Below are 20,285 nucleotides of genomic sequence, written 5' to 3' on the forward strand. Positions count from 1 at the left end.
CTCCATCCTAAAGCTATAGTCGGGTTCATCACCTTGCTGTGCCACATCCAAACTGTTCTTGGAACGTAAGAAAACCTTTATCTACTTCCCTCAACACATGGGAATCTTTTGGGGCTATCTCAGACCTGACTGCCTGCATAGTAGGCAAGAAACAGATCTCTTCCCTTTCCTCCTCCTCCTTTTTCTTTACCATGCTCATCAGGTTAAAAATCTGGGATCTTGCAATTTTTAGATCCCTATATCTATCCAGGACTGTCATCCTTTTGGATTCCAGTTATAAACTCTGAACAAGACGTCTGATATGTATTTTTGCAACTGTTGTAATATGTTATTAATGACACGAATAACCAGTTTCATGTGTCTGGGCTCCATGCAAAAAAAAAAAAAAAAAATGCTGCCCTTAAATTTCTGTGGTCAACTAAATTAATCCCCAATTCTAATCTTATATTATAACTTTCTGAAAAAAGTTGATTCAAACCATGCTGAAAGAATATACTTTATTTAATGAGGTATCTTATACTTCTTGTTTATCCCTTAATGGCGTTACTTTCACTTTTTTACAGGGTCAAGGAGATGTAGTAGAGTAGAGAAGGGAATTTTTCTTCAGAAGGTTTTCATTAGCATCCCTAAAAATTTATGAAAATATGCCATGCATTTTATGAGTGATTCTCCAAGTGTCTGGAAGCATCAGCATGATCTAGGGACTTGTTAGAAATTAAAATGAAAAGTGAGAAATTTTTTAAAATTAGAAATTAAGGGCCGGTCCCGTGGCTTAGCGGTTAAGTGCGCGTGCTCCACTGCTGGCGGCCCGGGTTCGGATCCTGGGTGCCCACTGACGCACCGCTTCTTAGGCCATGCTGAGGCCGCGTCCCACATTCAGCAACTAGAAGGATGTGCATCTATGACATACAACTATCTACTGGGGCTTTGGGGGAAAAAAAAAATAAATAAAACAAAGGCCCTGAGAGGATGACACATTTAAAAAAAAAAAAAAAAAAAGAAATTAAAATTGTCAGGCACTACCCCAGACCTATTGAATCAGAAAATGTGGGGGAAGGACCCAGAAACTTGTTTAACAATCATGCCAGGTGATTCTGATACAGCTCAAGTTTGAGAATCACTATATTACTCTCTTTCTCTACATGTATAACTATGCTTTTTTCTTTCTTTCCCGTGTGAGGGAGGGGACAGAAAAAAAATGTAGTAAAATAGTTTTATTTATGCATCATTATTAAGAGAAGAGGTATTTAGCAGCAGTTAATTTCACAGAGACAGAATTCTAATTAATTTTATACCACAACTTAAAACAGATGCTTCTATATCTCTATGCCTTCATTTTCTACCACATTTTTGGATATTTTTTTTCATATGTCAGCTTTCACTCCCTTCTCTGCCTTATGATCGCATTTCTTGGACCTAAATTTTGGCATCACTCAAAGCCTATAGAAAGAGAGGATTTCTTTTTCATTTGCCCAGCCTTAAGGGACTCTAACTTAGTGACCTTGCACCATGGATTTCTCACCAGGATAGATATGTTTGGACAGCCAGAACAGAGTAAGTAGCTGACAATTTCTTTATATCAGAGGATCACTATCATAAGTATTATTTGTTATTGCATCTATAATGTTAATTTTTATCATCCAACACAAATATGATACCAGAATGCTTGACTTTTTTTTGTGTGTGTGTGAGGAAGACCAGCCCTGAGCTAACATCCGTGCCCATCTTCCTCTACTTTATATGGGACGCCGCCACAGCATGGCTTAACAGGTGCGTCCATGCATGCCCGGGATCCGAACTGGCGAACCCCGGGCCGCCTCAGCAGAGTGCGCACACTTAACTGCTTGCGCCACCAGGCCGGCCCCTTTTTTGATTTACTGTTTTCTCTCATTAATCATCATTCTGTAATTTTACTTCCCTGTGTGTATGCATGTATGACACACATGCACACACATTTACTATTTATAAGTAACTGAGAATAAGATAATCAAATAACTAAATTTATTATCATTTTTGCAGTAAAAATAAACTCTAGATGGGTCTGGAATGACTGAGCCGTAAGTAAATTGACTGAGGTTTAATGCACAGCCACTCTGTCACATTCTTAAACAGAACACAGTTTCATTGAGACAGTGCTGTGAAAGGTGTAGCAAACTTTGCTTTGCTGACTCTGGACATTAGTGTCCTAATTGCAAGAACCAGAGAGTGTCAAACAAATGCGAGAAATGTGTGATGATAACTAAATAGGCACTTTGAACTGTAACCTAGTAGGAGCACAATAAAATTTTAATATTTGTTAAATGAATAAATGAAGGAATGAAACTTTGTGAAGCCAAGATGCTTTGTGAACTTATAGAACTGAACTCATCAAATGAGAACTACCTAAAGTTTATTATATTTAATTTAAGCATAAAACACATATGATTAAGAAAAATAATTATTAAAATTACGGCACTGATCCTCCATTCTGCCTCACTAGACAGATCAAAACAAAACAAAACAGAAACAAAATCCTTGACTAGTGTAACTAAGGGCATAACTTCTGTTTGGGTCTAGATTTCTTTCCTGAGAGCATCTCGCCCTTACAACCAAACACACAGACTATGTTAGTGTAAGAGTTTTAATATTTGTCACTATTGAAAAACTGTGCAGTGTAAAAATAATAAATGTGAAATTTACAAATTATGATGGTCTTAAATTAGTTACTCTAAATCTTTCTTGCAACAAGTCTGTGTGTAAATACACACAATTCCAAATTTAATGGATATTTTTATATCACTCATATCTTTTTTAAAAATCATAACCTATCAGTAGTGGAATTGATTTTTTTTGTTTCAACTCTTTATTTTTATTTTAAGATTACTCTTTATCCTTACTAATGGGTATCCTCAGAGTTTTTGTGCACTTACCTTTAGCAATTTATTTCCTTGGATGTGTGCTCCCTCCAATATGTTCTACAAAATCCCAGCCAATGTTTACATATTTTCCAACAAAAGACTAAGCATTCTCTATTCTGACTACTCATTCCTTTGACTGTATTCTTCCCCTTGATACCATTCTTTCTGGTGCTTTGATGGTGAGAACTATGTTCTGCTCTCTTGGAAGAGAAGAGTCACTTAATGATTAGGGACTAATCTGAAAATGAATTCTTCTTTAAGCTGAAATGCAAGTACTAAAATCACTAAATTTCAACTTAAAGTAGAAAGTGAGTTGTTCTGATTAACATTTTCATGCCCAATGAAATGTAGGCCATGTAGTTATACATTTATTTGTGTGTGTGTATGGACAGATAGAGAGAGAGAGAGAGAGAGATTTTTTAGAAATCTGGCTTGTCAGGTTTTTAAAAATTATTTTCCATTTTTACCTATATTCTTAATCACTTTTCATGGCATATGGTCCTTTTATAAACTCTTTGAAAAGGAATCCATGATTGAATAAGTTTAGGTAACACTGCCTATTTTATCATGTCTGGAAGGATCACAATTCACAATCACATAATAAAAGCTACAAGAAAATCTGCGGTAAATAAATAGATTTAACTTTGCATTCTAGAGTTTTTGAAACATTTTTCATTATTTTTGTTTTATCGATTGGAATATTTTCAAATCCTTCAAATTTAGTGTCCTAGATAGTTGAGGAATCAAAAAAAAAAAATACGAATACACACATACCCCTACACACACATTATAATATCTCTTTGTCATTCAAATCAGAGAACTTTAAAAAAATTGTATTGTTAGCTAACAAGGTGATAACAGCTTGTTAAACTACATAAACTATAATTACGACAATGTATGCCAATTTAACACTGAAGTATAAAGGCAGCCAAAATAAAATGTATGCAATTGTTCTTCACAAATGGAAAACAAAACATGGCAGAAGGATTTGCCAGGATTGTTACTTCTAATTACTGTGTGACAAGTGGAAACAACATCATTTAGAGAATAAGATATGATATTGCTTTGAAGTAAAATGTTGGCCCATTAATTTGTGTCAATTAACGTTTAAAAAATTTGACAGAATTAGGGTCTATGGAGAGGAGTGTGGAGAAGGAACATATTTCAAAGGAAAATAATTCTTAAATTTATTATTTCATTCAGGATCTTACTAATAAATCACCCTGAAGTGTGTATCTGGAGACAACTATTAATTGTTTCTGCCTTATGTTAGTAATTCATTGTCTGTCTCCTCCCAGTGGAATGTAAGCTCCATCAGGGCAGACTATTTTCTGTTTTATTCATAACTATATCTCCAGTGCCTAGACCATTCCTGGCAGATAATTGGCTTGCAATAAATACTTGTTGAATCAATGAATTATTATTATGAAATAAAAATTATTGTTTACAGTCTTTAAACTTTTTTGACCTTTCTGTCTAACCCTTTCTGTTCTCCCTTTCCCAAATTGAATCCCTTGTGGATGTAGAGTTGTACCCAGTGAACTATAGACTTAAGGCGGTATTTCTGAAATGATGGCCTAAAGTCATCTGCATGAAATCACCAGAATGGTTTGTTTAAAAATGCCTATTTCTGAGTTCTACTCTGTACCTACTGGATCATACTTTTTGATGCTCAGGCCCAGGAATGAGAAAAGTACGCTCAAGTGATTCTTTGGCACATAAAAATTTGAGAACTACAGCCTCTGACAACCCATCAGGACTTAGAGGAATTCCACTCAAGTGCCTCTGTTCTATCCCTTTGAGTGAACTGGGTTCCCTTGTACCACCACAGGCTTTTACGTAATAAAAGGACAGTTAGATCACACACAGTTTCATTGAGAATCAGCAAATATTGATTGAGTGATTAATTAATTGTGAATCTGAAATCAGACTACTGGATAACTTTAATTACAATCTTCTTTTAACAAAAATATATGTGCAAAAAATTAATTATCAAAAATGCTATTATTTTTGGTTCAATTCCAATACAGAGAAGCATATGCAAAAATTATTGACATCACTGTCAGACTGCGTGCACTCAAGTTCTTATTGCTCCACACACGTGCTTAAATTAAAAGTAGGTGTATTTTTACTTGGTCTATCTTTGAATGTGTCTATTAACTGCAATTAACTCTAGTAATAAGGTGGTTCAGACTCATTTCTTGGGATATATACTCATACTCTATACTTGTGTCCTTTTCCACACTTTCATAGTTTTAATTTTCGTATGCAATATAGTTAGAGGAGACCGGAAAACAGCTTTACAAGTACTCTGACTATATTCTACTGAAGGGCATTAGTTGAAGTTCAAGTTCTGTTATCTAAAGCCAGGATTACCACCTTCAGCACTATTGACATTTTGGGTCAGATAATTCTTTGTTGGGGGCGATGAGGGGGACTGTCCTGTATGCTGCGGGATGTTTAGCAGCATCCACAACCTCTACTCACTAGATGCCACTAGCACTCCCCAAGTTGTGACAATCAAAAATGTCTTCAGACGTTGCCCAATGTCCTCTGGAGGGCAAAATCACTCCTGTTGAAACCTGCTGATCTAAAGGGATCTGAATGAGACTGCGTTATTCCCAGGATATCATCTTGAGTGACATTAAACGAAGTGACATTAAATGAAGTGACTTATGTCACCTTATACTCATAAATATAATTAGTTGAACCCAAATTATTTGCACATGAAGCTCCAACAGTTGGGTTGGAACTATTAATTTACTTGATTCTACCTGTTAATAAAGATGAGATCTAATATTATACCTTCATATCAGAAATTTAACTGGAGAGGTGGTTATTATCCAATGAACACATTTTGTACTGTTAGCCAAAGCAGGTAAGGCTTCAAGAACTAGAGTTGTTCATCATCATTATAAGAATTAAGGTGATCTGAATTACACTACCTACACATTATTTCATCTAATTATGTAATAACTAGCAATGGCAGTGAGGCAATGGCTGTAAGCCAGCAGGTTCTTGGAGAATTGGCTTACTGACTGTGTAGATCAAGTTGGCCTCAATACCAGAGGTTTACAGATTAATGGTAGAAGGGCACTTGCTATATTGTCGTTGGGCAGAAGCAATCATTAAACAGAATTGCAGTGCAAGTAATACCGGTCACGAGTTCCTGGGGTGCAGCCACGATATCAAAATTGAAGCTATGATTGTCCTTATAAATGCCTCCAAAGACTATGTGAAGGATGATTATGGTAGTATATTCAAACAGCTGCCAAATAGTAAACTCAAGTGTAAAATCACTGTATTTTAAAAATATCTTTATGAAATGAGGCTTAGCATAGAAATGCTAGGAAAGACAAACCACCCCAATCTGATTTTTTATAAACTGACTGGTTCTTCTCTGAGTATAAAAAATATTCAGACTGTGAAGTTAAGTATCACAGCAACAAAAAGCAATATTTGACAAAAGCAGAGAGAATTGCTAATCATGGGCTAGTTTCTTTATGCATACAATACAAAAAAGAATCTATAAAGCAGCAGCTTAGAATTAGAGCCAAAGTGTGACCAATACAGTATTAATACATATGCTGTTGATTCGCAAGTTAATTTTTTTTTTTTTGGTGAGATCAGCCGTGTGCTAACATCTGCCAATCCTCCTCTTTTTTTTTTTTTTTTGCTGAGGAAGACTGGCCCTGGGATAACATCCATGCCCGTCTTCCTCCACTTTATATGGGACGCCGCCACAGCATGGCTTGCCAAGCAGTGCATCGGTGCGCGCCCGGGATCCGAACTGGCGAACCCCAGGCTGCCTCAGCAGAGCGTGTGTGCTTAACCGCTTGCGCCACCAGGCTGGCCCTGATTTGCAGCTTAATTTTTGGCTGAAAATTTTTAAAATGTTACTTTTGTTGAGGATTAGTCTTGGTGAGGTTTATATCTTTACTAAAATGTGATGTCAGAATGTCGAAATACCTTAATAAAATAAGCAAATATTTATACACAATTTTCTATGTGCCTTGCCCTCTTATATAGTACAGAGAAATTTTTAAAACTTCTTTGGATAATTTTATGGAGTTGTTAACATTTATTGTCACAATGAATGTTAAAAGTAGGGGAAAGACAGTGTAACGCAAAAGAAAAAAAAGCAAGAGATTTAGACTTAGAAAATTGAGGTACACATTTGACTCCTTTCTTACATTTAGAAATATAGTTTGTTTCAGTTTTCTGCCTTCATTTCTTCATTTGTAAAGTTGATTTTTGTGAGGAGAAAATAACATGATGCATGTGAAGAACCTACGCCAAAGTCTGACATATCACACACACACAGTTTATGCTAATTTCTTGCCTTCCTTCACTTCAAATAAGAGGATGCAGTCCTACTATGCCCTGCTACATTTCACTGACCTGAAAACTAATATAGCAAGACTTTGCTGAGAGATGTAGGTGTCTAGTATTGTATCTGACATGTAGGAATTCAATAACTGTTATGAGTTAATAATTAATATATTTTGGCAAAAAAGACAGAATTTAATATCCAGAAGGAGAGCTTCCAGATTTAATACATATAGTAATGGCAGTAACTCATCAAGCACAAACTATATGCCAGAAATGTTCTAAGTCATTTAAGAAGATTGTGTTATTCAAAATTCAAGATATTCTCCAAAGTGGGGACTTTTATTATTCCCCTTTTACAGTTGAGGAAACTGGGGCAAAAACTTGTCTAATATATTACATCTAACATATGGGTACCTGGGATTTAAACCCAAATAGGAGAATTCACACTGTCTGCTATGGGATACCTCCTCTGTATTCAAATTTTTACAAAGATACTTCTTTTAGTGTTGGTAAAAGAACATTGCAAACATATTCAATATCAACTACATTTCCATAGTAATAAGCTACAAATAGAGGCCTTTTTTCCCACTGTTTCTATAGTTAGACAGATTTTTGCAGATATGGCATCCTGAGAAGGGTTATATCTGAGTTTGTCATATGTTAGGGCAAAACATTAATTTCTGCTGTCTACTGTTGGAGGATTTGAGGATGGACCCCATTGGGATTGCTAGTTGGTTCTCAAGGCATCCCAAGCACTGTTTTGCATTTTTGTCATAACCTAATTGAATAAACATATTTACATCATCTTGGCATTAATATAGTCATTAGGTGATGAAGCTCTAAGTAGTGATGTCTCCCGTGCTCCAATAATCAATTAACTTGCTTCTGCACTGCCTGCGTGGCAAACCTATTGCACTTAGCAGAGATTGCGTTGGAACAAGTTCCTTCTTTTAATGTTGGAATCCTGTAGTCATTACTTGACATTATAAATTCATTGGATGTTGATTAATGTCCAATACCCAATGCAATGCCAGGAAATACATAAAGGATATTAAATCTTGAAAATGCTTTAGAGTAATAAATTCTTAATTCATTGATAAATTTAAAATAGCACTGGGGAAAGTCACTTGATATAAGTTTGACAACAGTGTCCATTCCAAAGAAACCAGATGTAACTTTAAAAATCTAAGGAGATGCAAGATGTTTGCTGCTTCTTTTTATTTAAGTTCATGGTCATTTTGTAAAATTTTATTCTGATGTGTTTGTGTAAGGTAAGTGTTGTTTTTCCTCAAGAATTCACATTTATTTTTTAGTTGAAACAGTTATTTATAGAAGATTGTGTGTTAGAGTAGCTAGAGTAGTTCTAATCATAGCTCAGACACTAAATAGTTGATGGTATCATTTAGGACAAGTCACTAACCTCTCTAGGGTCCAAGTTTCTTATATTCTACAACAATACTAATTTCCTTTATATCTCTTAAAAATGTAAGATTCTATTGTGAACAGTATCATCTGAAGAAGACAGCATTGAAGATATTGGAATTTGTTCATATGGTATAATTTTGAGTATTACAGATTTCCACAGAGTAAAAGTTTTGATTGAGAAAAAATAACTGTGGATAGCTACTTTCTAAAATTAAAATTTTACTAAGGTTAGAAATTATAATAATTGTGCTGATACCAAAATAACCTAGCAGTCAGGTATACCTCTCCAGAAAAAGAATAATCTATTACTATTCAACTATGTATTGTCCTTTAAAGTTCTCTGTATTGGAAATGAATAATGAAAGTCATATAGGAATTTGAAAGAAAATGGGTTATTTTTTTTTATTTATTGTCTCAATTTTCTTTCCATCTGTATGATGTAAATGTTTATAAATGATTTAAAATAGGAGAAGAGATGTGATCTTTACTCCGTCAGATCAACATAAGATAACAGTGTTTCCAGGTTACCTGTATGTGGAGGGCATGTATTTGAGGGAAACAGGTAAATCAATTCAAGCAGAGTTGTTTTAAATGCTTACAAAAAATGGGAAATGCGACATCAGTTAACTAGCTAGTCGGTTATTGAAATAGTATCTTCCATATCACTTTTTAAAATGAGCAACACCCATACTCAATTTAACTAGTAATTTACACAATAAGTGTAGATGTTAATATGTTGAGTAAATATATTTCTAAATACAAAAAATATTGAGTTTGGTTCTCTGGCTTGCCTAAGTATCTGTTTCAAAATTAGTACTTTATAGGGCTACACCTAACCCAATTATCAAGTATGAGTAATCAGTACCTTCTTTATTTTATGTGAATATATAAACATTTAGCATAAATGCTTAATGCAAAGAATGAAGTAAGAAAGTTAAAAATTAATGAAGAGTTTTTCAAAATATGGTGATAGTATTTTTTTTTTTTTTCATAAAATGCAGAAATGATGGTTGGAAAGCTTTCTTACATCCATGGTTACATGAATAAGCTCTTGTATCTTACCATGAAGAACAATGATAGGGGTAAATATGATAAATAAAGGCTTAATATGAACCTACGTAAAAAAAAAGCAAATAATAATTTCCCGGATCGAAGTTAATGCAGAATTCTTTATGAAAATTAGTTTGCCATTAGTTTCAAATGGCATCTTCATTGGGGACTTCAGTCCTCATGTTCTTTAAGATTCTTCCTTGGCTTCTGAGACCCAACTCTCACCTGAGTCTCCATTTTCTCTCTCTTTATTCCTTGCTCTGTTCCCTTTCACCTCTTCTTCCACTGATAATTTAATGATACTTATTTTCAGAGGGCCATTCATGAATCTCTTGTTTTTTCATATACATCCTTCTTGTCAATTTGATCATCTTCCCAAACTTCAACTATAACTCATTTATCCAGGCCAGATATCATTTTTGAGTTTCACTCCTCAATTTTCAGTTAGTTAGTGAATATCTCCAGCAGATTGTTAAAAAAAAGCACATATCCAAAAGTTCTAAAGCTTTTCCCTTTTCCTGCAATTTCTCCCTAAAATTACTCTTTTTTTTTATTGAGGTAAAATTGGCATATAACATCGTATAAGTTTCAGGTGTACAACATTATAATTTGGCATCTGTATATACTACAAAGCAGTCACCACCAAAATTCTAGTTACCATTCATCACTACACAAGTGACCCTTTTCACCCATATCACCCACCTCTCAACTTCCTTCCCCTCTGTTAACTGCTAATCTGTTCTCTGTATCTGTGAGTTTGTTTTTGTTTTGTTTGTTCATTCATTTTGTTTATTTAGATTCCACATATGAGTGCAATTATATGGTTTTTGTCTTTCTCCATCTGACTTATTTCATTTAGCATAATACCCTCAAGATCCATCCATGTTGTCACAAATGGCAATATTTCATTCTTTTTAATGGCTGAATAGTATTCAATATATATATATATTTACCACATCTTCTTTATTTACCCATTGATGGACACTTAGGTTGTTTGTATAGCATGGCTATTGTAAATAATGCTGCAGTGAACACAGAGGTGCGTGTATCTTTTGAATTAGTGTTTTTGTATTCTTCGATAAATACCCAGAAGTGGAATAGCTGAATCATATGGTAGTTCTACTCTTAATTTTTTGAGGAATCTCCATACTGTTTTCCATAGTGGCTGGACCAATTTACATTTCCACCAACAGCGTATGAGCCTTTCCTTTTCTCCATATCCCCTACGGCACTTGTTATTTCTTGTTTTTTTGATAATCAGCATTCTAAAATGTGTGAGGTGGTGTCTCATTATTTGCATTTCCCTAATAATTAGTGAAGCTGAAACTATTCTTTAATAGTCCTATTTTACCAATCAAGAGTCTTTCTTTTGTAAATGACCAAATTCCCAACCGAAACTGGCTTGGGGGGGTGGTTCTATTGTCTCATGTGAATCAATGGTACGAACTTACACTCCCAACAACACTCCCAACAACGGTTATAAACATCTCTCTACATCTGTCATCTCACAAGCACTTGATATTAAACTTTTTAACACTATTTTTCTAATTTGGAGAGTGTGAATTGTGGTTTAAAGTTTAAATCTCTGATTTCTAATCAGTTTGGTTGTTCTTTCATAGGATTTTGGCTATTCATATTTTTTTCTTCTGTGAAGCACCGGTTAAACTTTTTAGCACATTTTCTACTGGATTTTACTGGATTCATATCTCCTTTATATAGGCTATGTACTAATCCTTTAGAGACTTGTATACTGCAAATAATTTCTCCCAATTTATCAATATTTTCCTTTACAATTTCCACATTTTGCTTCTTGTTCAGGTAAAAATGCTTATCCTGATGAGGTAAAAATGCTGTCTTAAATTTTCTTGTTTTGACTTTCACATTTTACTAGAGTTCTGTTTATGGGTTCCCTTATATAATCCATTGATTTATTCATTGATTCTTATGTCAATATTATACAGCCATAATGACTTTTTAAAAATATGTTTTTTGATTCTTTGCACTTCCGTATGCATTTCAATATTAACTTGACAAGTTCCATCTGTTAATACTTTTTCATTTAATTTTATTAAAACTAAAGATCAATTCGAGATTATCACTTTTAGATTACTGAATTTTCCTATCCCTGAAAATGACCTCTTTCTGTATTTATTTACAGTATATATTCTCTGATAGATATATTCCTGATTTATCCACCCATTGTACCTGGTGTTTATAAATGTAATCAATTTTATGTATTTACTTTGCATTCGGTAACTTTGCTAAAATTCATTAAATATAATAATTCATCTGTAGATTCTACAGTATTGTCTATATAAAAACTCATTAACACAAACATATTATACATATATATACATATGTGCAGTAACATACATAGACTATATGCATTCATATATATTTATATACACTCATATCATATATTACTAAATTATTATTATTTTTTATTTTTATTTTTTTTTGGTGAGGAGGGTTGGCCTTGAGCTAACATCTGTTGCCAGTCTTCCTTGTTTTGCTTGAGGAAGACTGGCCCTGAGCTAACATCCATGCCAATCCGCCTCTATTTTGTGTGTGGGACACTGCCACAGCATGGCTTAATGAGAGGTGTGTAGGCCACGCCTGGGATCAGAACCTGTGAGTCCTGGGCCACCAAAGTGGAGTGAGCAAACTTAACCAGTATACCACTGGGCTGGCCTCCCAAATTATTTTTAGAGAATAACTTGTATCTAAGTTCAAAATAATACCTATGATTTTTCTTAACCTTTTCCTTCACTTCTTAACATATTACAATAAAACATGATGGCATATTCTTAGTTTAAAATAGTGGTGACTAATATTAATATTCAAATAATGCTATATTAGACCATATGAAGAAAGGCTTTTGATGGGCTGGGTTAGTTGAAGATGACTTCATGGAGGATTTTACCCTGCAGAGGTGAGGTGGAGAGGAATGGATATTTGAAAGAAGGAAAAGCAAATAAGTATATTCTTGGAAATATATATGTTTATATGCATTAATAGCATGAATATTCCAGTGATATATCAGTTTGTTGGAATTGGGTAAATTCTGTGAACTTAAGTATAAGATCATGCCCAAATGTATAATGGTAACTTAACTGAGAATTATTTATTATGAGAAATATAGTTTCTTCCTTTTGTTTTTGACCTATTTGGAAAAATAAATAATGAGAAATTTTTTGAAATGGCAAAATCTATCTTCACATACAATGAAGCTATTCCTTTGGTAGATTCTGCTAATTTTATTTTTTGCTATTTCTAAAGGCAATAGTAGAAGTAATAATATGAATTATATTTGCTCCAGATTCCTATTACTGAAGTTAAATTTTTAAGTTGATACTTTGAATAGATAATTTTTATGTTCCAATTTTAATAATCTTAGTTTCATGAAAACAAAAGATCATCTCAGTGTATCACTTATTTCGATATGCATAAGGTGCAGTTTAAAGGAATGGATGTCTGTAATAATGTATGCTTTAGTTATTTAACTATAAATTTGCTCAGTGAATATCATTGACATGATACATTTTTCTCAAGTTATCCCAATATTAACAAATAGTAAAATATAGTTAATGAAAAGTGAGCCTAGAAAATCATTATGTAAGAAGGATGGATGCAGAGGCCCTAATATTTTTGTTGAAGAAAAATAGAGCATTCAATTTGGCTGAGAATTCTATTTTCATTGAATAATGTACTATTTTGAACAAGTTGATGTTTTCTTAATGAGGTTTTGCAATGTTAAACTATGTGAAAAAAACTAAGATACTGACTCAACAAGAAAGAATAAAAGAAGGGAATTAAGGGCAATGTTAGCAAAGTTTGTAGAGAGAGTCATTCATGCATCACTTGAGCAAAATTGAACATTGAATATTTGTTAGGTGAAAAATGCACTGAATATTAATGCCAGAAGTGAGTCTAATGATTTGGGGGAATTATTTTAAAAAATATAGCCAGAAAATGAAACAGTTGATTAAAAGTAATTGAGCATATACGATAGTATTTTGGGGGAATTAAAAAAAAATTTTAAAGGAAAGTTACCGTGAATATTTGGAATTAATGTTTTGCAATTCAAAAATTAAAGAAAGTTTTTACTCAATATAAATTCTGTTTAAAGATTTTAGGGTGATTAATAATATTTGACTTATGTGCTCAACAAATAAGGTACATAAATACACTAGAGGCACAAATATGAGATGACAGTTTATGTGAAGTTAAAATACCTAGCCTTTTGCGATATGAAATTAAAAAACTGCAAAAAGATCTTCAGGAAATTAAGAAACCTCGGGAAAAATGTACATCCCTTGTTAGTCTGTGATTAATGAAGAGCTGGTTACCAATCTGAAGTCTAAGTAATAAATATGTATCCAAAGAGTTGTACATTTTTACAAAATAAGATTATAGTCACTGAAATTTTTATTTGTGTGTGATCTCTGTTGGTGGTTCTTTCATTTCTCCAGTGTGGTTAAGTAAATCACTGGTATACTTCAGCCACAATTGTTCCTGAAGATAAGGACTCTTATGGTTGACATCCATATATTCTGATTGTGTAAACCTATGTAGGATTTTTGAGGTGAAAGATAATTGTATAAGAAATGCGTATATCCAAGAATGACAGGCAGTATATTGTTCCTTTAGAGTTTCTTTAAAGAACATTTACACTTAGGAAACATGCTCAGTGTTTCCTTAGTTTTTGCTAAAAATCAAAAAACAGAAAAAACCATGTAATGAAGAGCTAGTTTCACAGAGTTTTAACCGATCTGGACATTGAGGGACCAATTATCTATGGCTTAGGTGTATTTGTTATACATCTGGACATCTAGATCGTTTATAGAGTATACAAATGTCAACCATTTAGATTTTTATAAATAAAGGCTTTCTCTGGTCTTACTTTACAATTTCATAGAGAAATGAGTGTTCCTTTGAAATTGAAATGTCCCTGCAGCTATGTGTGATAGAACTGCCAAAAGCCATCTATGAAACTATTGAGTGAAGAGCTATTATACTTGAGTTCAGCATTGTTTGAGAGCAAATGACATATAAATATAAACATTTTATATTTAATAGACTATATAAACTATATATATGGTTATGTTTCATTTGACCACAGATGCCAACTGGACTGTAAAATCTTTGAGTTATTTTAATTGCAATTATTTCACAAGGTTCAGGGGATATTAATAGAAGATGTTATAATAAAATGCTAGAAAAAATGATACTTTAAAAAAGTATAATGTGTGCATAACCAATGGAAAGGAACTATATAATACATCAAAAATATATTTATACCAAGTCTTCTTGTAAGCAAATAATTTATTTCAGTAACTTCTGTTAAACTTAAGATAGAGCAATAAAATTTACAACATAAGGCTTACATAAATAATATAAATATGGAACATAAATTAATGAAACTGATTTCATAAACTATGTAAAAAGTCATATTATTATTTTAGGGTTACCTTCTATGTGTTCCTGTGATTTATAATAACATTTAACCTACATTAGCACATGAACTTTCCTTCAAAATCTTTAGGAAATACATAAAGCAAGTGAAAAGCTGCTGCACAGAAAAAAACAGTACTTATTCCATGTATGATTGAAACGACTTCTAGGAAATAGATGTTATAATTATCTTAACGAAAAAGGATAATGAATTATGATAGTGATAATGAGGATACTGACAAAAATAATATGTGAACACTCACTATTTACTGTCTACTAGACAATCTGATGCTTTATTCATATTATCTAATTTAGTGCCCACAACAACCCTATATGACAGAATATTATTATCACTATTACGTGTGTGAAGAAATTTAAACTTTAAAAAATCAAACTATTTGCCCAAAGTTACTCAGATATTAAATGGCAGAGCCAGATTCAAATTCTGGTCTGCATTATTCTTGGGGACTGATACGCATGTTAAAGAAGGTTCAGAAGGTTTAGAAGAAAGGTAGTGGGAGCAAGATCTGGGAGAACTGGACAAATTTATTTCTATTCTTCCTTTGTTAGATTTTGAACAAATAACTCTATTGGTTTCAGAGAATTTTCGCAAATATTTTCTCAAAAAAGTATGTCACATGTATAAAGCGAGACAGAAAGAACAGGTAGAATGCCATTTTACATACAAAGAAGTGACTGATCACAGGTTAAAAGCCTTGTTGGAAGTTGCACAACCTAATTATAGACGAGTGGAGAATAAAGATGTGTCCGCAAACTACATTAAAAATAATAATCTTTTTACTTTTTTGCCAAACTACCAATTCCTAAATATATATGTTAAAAGAAGCTGTAATATCAGGATGAGGGCATTTTACAGGGACTGATGCAGCCAATTTAAAGGACATTATGGATTTTATTTGATTTCTTTTTATGAACCAAAGTCATTAAGTCTTTTATACACTTATTTCTAGTATTAAAATGGTTATACTTTTTGGATTCTGTCTTAGCAAGTTTAACTTTCAGGTAACTAATTGAATAATTGTACTCATTTCTGAACCTAAGGGGAGTTACTTGAAGACTATCTTCTAATTATCATCTTAACTACTGTATATATGTCTCCACAGGAATAGTATACATAAGTGACCTAAGGAACAGAGCTTTAAAAGAAGTGTTGTAAAATAATGGACAATTCAATTGTTTTGGAAAAATATAAACGAAAGTGAAAATCTGTAGTGCTATAATATCTACAAAATAATCACAAGGTTCATCGCCTCATTTTTTTTAATCAAGCCTTTGAAAGAGGCTTGCTTTACACCTGAAAGACGTGAGAGGTTGACACATCAAAGGTCCTACAGGAATAGAATGGAAACTTACCAAGGTTAAATCCCACATTCTTTTTGCTATACCATAATGTCTGTCTTCTCCTAAAGATCTAAAATGGAAATTCTAACTAAATGTCTTTCTTCTCCTAAACATCTAAAATGGAAATTCTCACTAAATGTTGAAATCAAGTTCATGGGAACACAATCTTAAACATCCTGTATTTATGTTCAGACAACTCAACACAGCATATTTTTAACAGTTTATTATTAAGTAGAACAGACACTTGAGTATGAAATGTGTTTTCTAATTACCAAAAGCATGCTCTCATGTAGACTTCAGATTTTAAAATGAACCATGTCCAAAAGGATACTAATTCTTTTTTTTTTTTCAAAAAATTAATGTTTTTATCTTCAGGAATTAAATATCAATGGCTAGAGAGCAATATGTTAATAAGAGAAGAAAAATTTTTGGAAAAGCATAATATTATTTTCAACTTATAACAAGTTGTTTTTAAAAAGAATTTAACATGATAAATAGTATGAGTGACTGTACACGTTATCACATATAGTCCATGCATATATTATTGCATGTGTATACTTTGTAGGTATAGATTAAATAAAATATGTTTGTGTTACTGCATTTGCTATGCAAACACAAATTACATGTCCATACATATATTTTCATGAATATAATAAATATAATCACATATCCATGCTTTTTTGTGTTCATGTCCCCACTGTTCCATGTTAGCAATCTAACATTTTTCCTCTGTGCTCATACTGCTAAAATCCTATACACACATATGTTGGTACAGTTATACAGAAATACTAATTTTAATATACATATGCTAGTTTTTGGAACATCATCATTTTTTGCTTAAAAAATGAGATCATACTAATTGTACTTTCTTTGTGTCTTGATTACTCATTTATACTTATCTGCAGTGGTGAGCTGGTGTAGCTCTAATTCACTCCTCACTGGTATATGGCACAGATAAGTCATATATTTCTCCACTATGAACATTCTTTATTTTGACGTGTTTTCTCTGAACTATAGTGCTTTTATTTCCCTGTTATAGATTCCAAAGATAAGAACTGTTGAGTCTTAGTTGAAAAGAATATATGTGTCTCTGTGTATTTGTGTGTGTTATGTACATTCTAAAATATAATGGAGGGTTCCAAAATTGCTTTTGAAATTACTATAACATTTTACATTTCTAGTAACATCGAATAAGAGTACCCTTCACTCTCCATTTCTGAGAACAATACATGTTATAGTTTTGGTTTATTTCTTCCAGACTCATGTGGTATAAAATAATATCTCATTATTATTATGATTTTCATTTTCTAGGCTACTAGTGAACTTGAGCATCCTTTCGTATGTTTTTGGCATTTTAGATTTCTTGTTCTGTAAACTATCTATTCATAAACTTTGTTCATTTTTCACTTATGCTTTTTTTCTTGTCAATTTGTTAGTCTTTTTTGCATAATATAAATATTAGTCCTTTGTCTGGTACCTGAAGTGAAAATATTTTCTAGATATATTGTTTCTCTATTGACTTTGTTGGCATTTTTCATCATGCAAATGTTTTAAATTTTCATGTAATCAATTATGTTTATCTTTGTATAGACAGAGTTACAATTGTTGCAAATACAGATTCTAGATTTTCTTGACACTTTTTATTAATCTATTTTTCACATAAGCATTTAATTTGCTTATATGTGTGCATGTGTGTGAATGTGTGTATGTGTGTGTGTTTGTGTGTATGAATTGCCTTAAAATGCATCTATTAATTTTGGAGGGATCAACATATTTTTATGTTTCAAGTATTTTTAACCAAGAATATGAGAGTGTGTAATGGATTTCCATTTACTTGTACCTTGTTTTTAGACTCTCAATTAAATTTATTTAGTGTTTTTCACATATGTCCAATGCCTTTTTTGTTAAAGCTTTAGAGCTTTGTATCTATGGAGAATAGAATATTTTTCATATTTCTATTCCTAGGTGCTTATTGCTAAGATATAAAAAAGATAAAGTCAACATTATAATAATAATGTTTTAACATAAAAAGTCTCTTGGATTTTCTATGTTTGTAATTACATAATCAAAAATAAATTTTTATCTCTTCTTTTAAATGTTGCTAAATATAACTATGCTTTGTCTTAAAACTAGGCCCATGTAATTACTTTTAAAAAATATATACGCAGCTAAAAATTAGCATTAAACATCTTATTCCATATGCATAGTTTTCTTATCTTTAGGGAATCGGTGTGGAGGAAGGAGTATGGTACTATTAGATGATCTTGAGGGTTCTATTTACCTTTTCACAATTACTAACTATATGTCCTTGAGCAATCTAAATCAGTTGCATTGTCTGTAAAATAAGAATAAAGCCAATTAATTGAATTGTATTATGCAGACATTTAGAATTACTCAGGCTGAATTTTTCTTTAAACGCTAAACTTAAAGAGATTATAAAAATAACACCTATTTCAGTTATTGAAGCTTCTATTTATCTTAAAATCCACCATGCAATTATATTCAACCTGTAAAAAATGTAGTCAGCAAAAAAGTGCATATTAGAAGTTCTAGAATATTTAGAAGTGAACTAATAATGCAAATAAATGAACTTTCAGAATATTATGAAGGGGAGGAAGACTATCCTCTACCTGCTCTGGGTCCTTTCTGGCTGGGCTACAAATTAAATTGACATGAGATCGAACAGCAGGAGAAAATCAAACAAAGCTTTATAACATATAAACATAGGAGAGACCCACTGGGTAATTTGACAAATGGTGGAGGTTTTCACTTTAAATAGCATATTCAGGTAGACAAAGGAGGATGTTGGGGGTGGGGGGAGTCAGCTATGGGAGATTACCAGAAAGCACAGTAAACAAGGTATGCAGATTTAAGGTCTTGCCTTCCACACTGATAAGAGTTTCTAGAGATAAGGTCATCTCTCCTTCTTCCTGGTACAGAGAGGCAGATACCTTTACAAATGGAGATTTCCCTTATAAATGTAAGTGTCTCTTACAAAGGGTAACTTCTACTTTTACTTGGTTTTCAGAGCTTTGATAAAAGTGGGCTTAGCAAGGACCCTCCCAGTCTATCCATACCTAAAGTTAAATTCTTTTAGGCAGTTAGTGATGGTGGGGGGAGGTCAAAATTTCTTTCAGAGAAAATAATCAAGATAAAAAGACATATGTTGATGTGGCCAGTTTGTTCCCTAACAGTTACTTATCGTGTGTCCCATCAATCTTGGGTAAAATGATAAGTAATAAGAAAGTTGAATTGAGTCTTAGAGTTGATTCAGGATACTCAATTGAGATTTTTTAATTAAAATATGTAATGCTCAATAGACAATATCTTTATGATGGCAACAAAATAGAAATACCAATTCAGTAGCCTCTGTTTATTGGATTTAATGTATTGAAATATTTATTCTTTAAAAGGTTTAATTGAAGCTATTATATCTGATATATACATATTAGCAGTTTTATATTTAATGTGTCTCATTTATATAGATATTACCAAAAACTGAAAGTAACCTCTAAAATATCACAATAGGAAATATCATAATAAACCATTAAAATCTTTGGAATAAAGGTAAATGCTTTTGCCACAATACTTGGTTAAAACATTTTAGTAACTCATTTTATTTTTAATGCAAATAATCCATAATCAATCTATAAATCAAAATTGGGGTGAGTTTATTATGAGCCAGATGTGAGGACCATATAGCCTGGAGCCTTCCTTTCTGAAGGAAGAAGGAGGGGCACCAAAGAAGTGGGGTGTACAGAATGG

This window comes from Ceratotherium simum, chromosome 7, assembly GCF_057802395.1.
Source record: "Ceratotherium simum simum isolate JZ-2026a chromosome 7, ASM5780239v1, whole genome shotgun sequence".
NCBI classification, from domain to species: domain Eukaryota; kingdom Metazoa; phylum Chordata; class Mammalia; order Perissodactyla; family Rhinocerotidae; genus Ceratotherium; species Ceratotherium simum.